A 5234-nucleotide genomic window follows, 5' to 3' on the forward strand; every position below is an offset into this window, starting at 1 on the left:
TGGTTGTTTGGTCAGTGACAGACCATTCACACATTCAGGGATTCCTTCTTTCTTGCAGGGTATGGCTCCTGCACCGCTGAGGCTGCTGCCGAAACCCCCTCCCCGCAAGTAATACAGGTAAGAGGACGAAGGGAGGATTTGCACAGAGAACACCCTGCTCCAGACTTCCAGACGAACTCTCATACTTAAAACCAAGGCGTTCCTATGAGAGCTGGTATCAAAATCACAGAAATGGATAAGGCGGAACTATAGCTGATAAGGAATGCAGTGCTCAAGGTTTGGGCAAGGAGGACAGACTGTTAGGAAATCAAGCCTTATCAGGAGAAACTGGCCACTCTCCAGGCACCCGGCTTGAATCCCGGTTGACCTCCCTGTCTGCATTCTCTGGCAGGATCCAGGCTAGGTCACGATCGGCGATCCTCCTCAAGCGTGAGAAGAACACACCACTCTTCCCTGCCCCCAGGCAGGGGAAAGAGATAGACAGAAATGTATTTACATGCCTTTATTTCTGTCTTTGCAGCGTTACAGAGAAACACGTCTGCTTTCTTCAAACACCAACAGCAGAGAGACAAACTCCACCTCCTGTACTTCCTGTACAGGTCAAATTACACTCTGAGCTAAATCCAGTGCTCCGCACTGTGAATAGACTGTCCCTTTGTTCCCACGGTACAATCCCAACATTCCCATCATGTTTTGCTTTCCAGCCAGCTGCAGCTCGCTGCCGCATTGCATCCATATCGTAACACAGACCTGAGCTAAAGTGAGTCTTCTTCTCCCACAGGCCACGTCGTGTATGCAACCGCCTGTACATGAAAGCCCACCCCTTCCCCGGCGGCCTGGCCGAGGACATCGACAAAGGCGACATCTCCGCCCGCCAGGAGCTGAAAACACGGGCCCGTTACCTGGCCGAGAAGTATGAGTGTGACGTGGCCGAGGCCCGCAAGATCTGGTGCTTCGGCCCGGACGGCACTGGCCCCAACATCCTGACGGACATCACCAAGGGGGTGCAGTACCTCAACGAGATCAAGGACAGCGTTGTGGCAGGCTTCCAGTGGGCCACGAAGAAGGTAAGCAAGAGTGGGCGCCCCTCATCGCAGGGCGGTGGGCTGTCTGCGTCCTGCCTTCTTGGAACGGAGCAGAGACTTGCTGCAGTTTCCGAATAATAATTTATTACTTGCACCCTGCTCATCTGGCTGGGTTTCCAACAAAATATTAAAATACAATAGTCTGTCAAACATTAAAAGCTTCCCTAAACAGGGCTGCCTTCAGATGTCTTCTAAAAGTCTGGCAGTTGTTTTCCTCTTTGACATCTGGTGGGAGGGCGTTCCACAGGCCCTCTGCCTGGTTCCCTGTAGCTTTTGAGTGCTTTGTCACATCAGCCCCTCAAGGCTGTGTTCCAGCTTTAGGAAGTTGAATCAGCCTCGTATGTGATTTCCTCTTGGCCCTCCCCCTGAGTTGCGATGGGGCGTCCTTTTCAGGTGTTCACTTTTCCTTGCTGGGGGTTGCTTGGCCTGCGATTCTCCTCCTTGATCGAGGGGGGTGGGGGTGTCGTCTCCGAATTCCCCTTCCTCCTGCTAGGTGCTCTGTCCATTCCCCCTCTGAGGGCATGGGTTAGAATCATAGAATAGAATCATAGAATCATAGAGTTGGAAGAGACCGCAAGGGCCATCGAGTCCAACCCCCTGCCAAGCAGGAAACACCATCAGAGCACTCCTGACATATGGTTGTCAAGCCTCTGCTTAAAGACCTCCAAAGCAGGAGACTCCACCACACTCCTTGGCAGCAAATTCCACTGTCGAACAGCTCTTACTGTCAGGAAGTTCTTCCTAATGTTTAGGTGGAATCTTCTTTCTTGTAGTTTGGATCCATTGCTCCGTGTCCGCTTCTCTGGAGCAGCAGAAAACAACCTTTCTCCCTCCTCTAGGTGACCTCCTTTTATATATTTGAACATGGCTATCATATCACCCCTTAACCTCCTCTTCTCCAGGCTAAACATGCCCAGCTCCCTTAGCCGTTCCTCATAAGGCATCGTTTCCAGGCCTTTGACCAGTACTGCCCAGCACACACACACTACCTCTTCCTCAGGAGGAGCTGCCATGGGCAGTGGGGAGATGGTAGAGGATGAGGCTTTCAACCTCAGGGTCATGAGTTCTGGTCTCACATAGGGGGAAAGATTCCTGCATTGCAAGAGGAGAAGATGACCTCTGGGATCCCTTCCGATTCCATGGGACGACTGTACTGCGGGGCAGGGATGGAAAGGGAATCAACGGATATTTGCATCTCCCCTGTTTCTAGTCTCCAATTCTCTCTTTTTATATATAATAATCATCATTAGTTTTCAATTTCAATAACCCGGTAATTGCCTCGTTATAGCAATGCCAAATTATATACAATTGCTAATTCCAATTATTCAGATGCCAAATTAAATAGGTGGCCTCCCATGTGCTAGAATCGATGGTTTGATTATTTGCTTTATTTCTGCGTTCCAAAATCTTGCCCATCTCAATTACACTCCAGTTAAAATAACAATCCCTCTTACAACAACTGCAGTACTAACGACATCTATTCGTATTGACATGTTACCTTAAACCTCCTGTGTGTGACAGTTATTCTGTCCATGATGTTCCTTCCCATCCTTGTAAAATATTATGCCTATCCTTTCTCAGTTGTTGCTGCTCTCCATCATATCTAGACTCCGATTCTCCGCCCCTTAGTAGATCACGCTCTTCCCATCCTCTGGTCCCCCTGGGCATCGACTCCTCTTCTTGGCTGCTATGGCAGAGTGCTTAATTGCTTTTTTTTTTTAAAAAAAACTATGTTTCCTGCTTCAGAGAGGAAGGACAGCAAAGTTGGGTTGAATGCAAACTGGAAAATGATTTTCTCTCCCACCCTCAACCTCTCTCTTTTCTCCAGGGTGCCCTTTGCGAGGAAAACATGCGCGCCGTCCGCTTTGACGTGCACGACGTGACCCTGCACGCGGACGCCATCCACCGCGGAGGTGGCCAAATCATTCCCACGGCCAGAAGGTATGGCCAGATGGGGCTTATGAAGGCAACCCTGTTTAGGGAAGTTTTCAATGTTTGATGTTTTCTTGTGCTTTTAATATTTTGTTGAGAGCCGCCTACAGTGGCTGGGGAAACTCAGCCAGATGGGTGGGGTATAAATTAATAAATCATTACTAATATTATTTATTAAGGTAGATGCCTCCAGGATGCTGCTTTTAGCTAAGACAATGAGCTGGTTGTGGGATGTGTGGGTAAACTTGGAACACCCGTATTTCTGTCTTACAGTTTTGTTTGCTTAGAGTATAAACTCTTCTCTCTCCCTCTCTCTTCACAGGCTTCACTGCTGACTTGAGATCCAACACAGGGGGCCAGGCTTTCCCCCAGTGTGTGTTCGACCACTGGCAGATCCTGCCCAGAGACCCGTTCGACAACACCAGCCGCCCCTGCCAGGTGGTCGCTGAGACCCGCAAGCGCAAAGGGCTGAAGGAGGGCATTCCCGCACTAGATAACTTCCTGGACAAATTGTAAAAACCAATCAACCAAGCTGAATTTAAAATGCAACACCAGATGTAAAAGAATAAATTTAAAAATGTATGTTGTGGGACTCCAAATTTAACTTGCATAATAACATCAGTGCTGCAGGTGTCTTGCAAAAGGCATTGGGCCACTTCCTTGCTTGATCTTCCGTCTCGGGGCAGATTTTAAAAAGAGCCGTGTCTGCATTCAGCCTTAGAGGTTCCAGGCCGTCTGCACACGAACTAGCGGGGCCGCTCACCCAGTGCCATTATAACTTCCAAAAATACATTTCCATTTGATGCAACTGAAACGTTGCCCGTCTCCATATTTATTTGACGCTCAGAGCCAAGTGAAAGGGGTTTTTTTCCTCCCTTGGTTTGCAGATTGGGGAGGACAGGCAAACTTCCGAAAAGAAAAGGGTGCGTGAAATTTCATTCCATACTCAAATACTGGATTCGATGGGGAGGAGGGGGGCAGTCTGGAGGAATTTTCTTTTAGGATTGGGAGAGAAAAGGGGGGGGAGGCTTTTCTAGTTGGGCAAAAGCAGCCTCTCTGCTAAATGGGTGTCCTTGTGCAAATCAATGTATTAGTACCACTGGAATAATAAATTTAATAAGACGAGGCTGGCTGTTGTGTTGGATGTCTTTAACAGCTGTTGAGACCTGAGCCCCACACACTTGGAAGCAAGGGGGGAGCTCCATCTGTGCTGTACGAAAGCAGTTTTATTTAGAAAACTGGGGTTGTATGTGTGCACACAGTCCTTCGCTGGCGCCTACAGGGCTGTTGCAATGAGGCGTGCGGCAAGCATTCAGCTGTAGCCCATAGACCAGGCTGCAGTTTGTGGTGCCCACAACAGTTTATCTGGTTCGGCAGATAATGCCCACAGGCCTCAAAAAGATGAGTGGTCCTTGACTTGAAGCTTCACAGCTCCCTGATTTTGGCGTAGGTTGCTGTCATACGACCCAGGGTTGGTCTTTTCAAAAGACAATAGATTTGAAGACTGTAGAGCATTAGCGGCTGAAGGCCTCTGGGTTTAATTTTTGTGAATAGCTGGTCAAAAACACACAGGATGGTTTTCGCAAAGTCCCAGCAAGCAAATCAGGATGAGTGCTCATTAACTTGTAACCACCCCCTCTTCCCTTGCAAACAGCTGGCTCCATGAGGAATAGATATAATCTAACCTGTTTGCAAGCAATCAAAATAAGTCGCCTGGGGACTCTCACAGACATGAATAAAGACCAGTAGTGATTGAGCGAATGATACCTTTGCGATAATTAAGATGTATATACACTTCACTGAATAAATAAGTGGACTTGTTTCATGTTTCCTGAAACAATAGGCAAACCAAAACAAAAAGTCACACTTCTCTGAATTTAGCAAATCCAGCCCAGTGTATGCCGAAACGTCTAAATTAGGCTAAAGTGGACATTGAAATGAACGGCAGAAAACTGCATTACTGTATATTACAGGAAATTGCTTGCATAATGTGTGTATGAGCAAAATTGCATATGAAAATCTGGATATTGGGAGAAATTTTCATTAGAACTTTTAACAAACAAGCAAACGCCCCACCCCGAAAAAACAAATGTGCAACTGAATGTGTGATTGGGAAAAATGGGAAACAAATTGCCATTTCCTATTTGTTTCCACATATCACAGAAAAAAAGAAAATATTACAAAGCACACACCAAGAAAAGAAAAACACAAAACAGA

At 47.4% G+C, this 5234-nt stretch overlaps 1 pseudogene across 1 annotated transcript; it reads left to right on the forward strand.

Annotated features, from left to right (window-relative positions):
* Positions 1 to 784: 784 nt before the first annotated feature.
* On the forward strand, positions 785 to 3311 carry LOC309541083 (elongation factor 2 pseudogene; annotated as a pseudogene). The gene is made up of 3 exons (XR_014224554.1): positions 785 to 1067; positions 2914 to 3026; positions 3305 to 3311. The product of XR_014224554.1 is annotated as an elongation factor 2 pseudogene (transcript).
* Positions 3312 to 5234: the final 1923 nt, after the last annotated feature.

The sequence above is a fragment of the Podarcis vaucheri genome (assembly GCF_965113315.1).
Source record: "Podarcis vaucheri genome assembly, chromosome: 9".
Taxonomy (NCBI): domain Eukaryota; kingdom Metazoa; phylum Chordata; class Lepidosauria; order Squamata; family Lacertidae; genus Podarcis; species Podarcis vaucheri.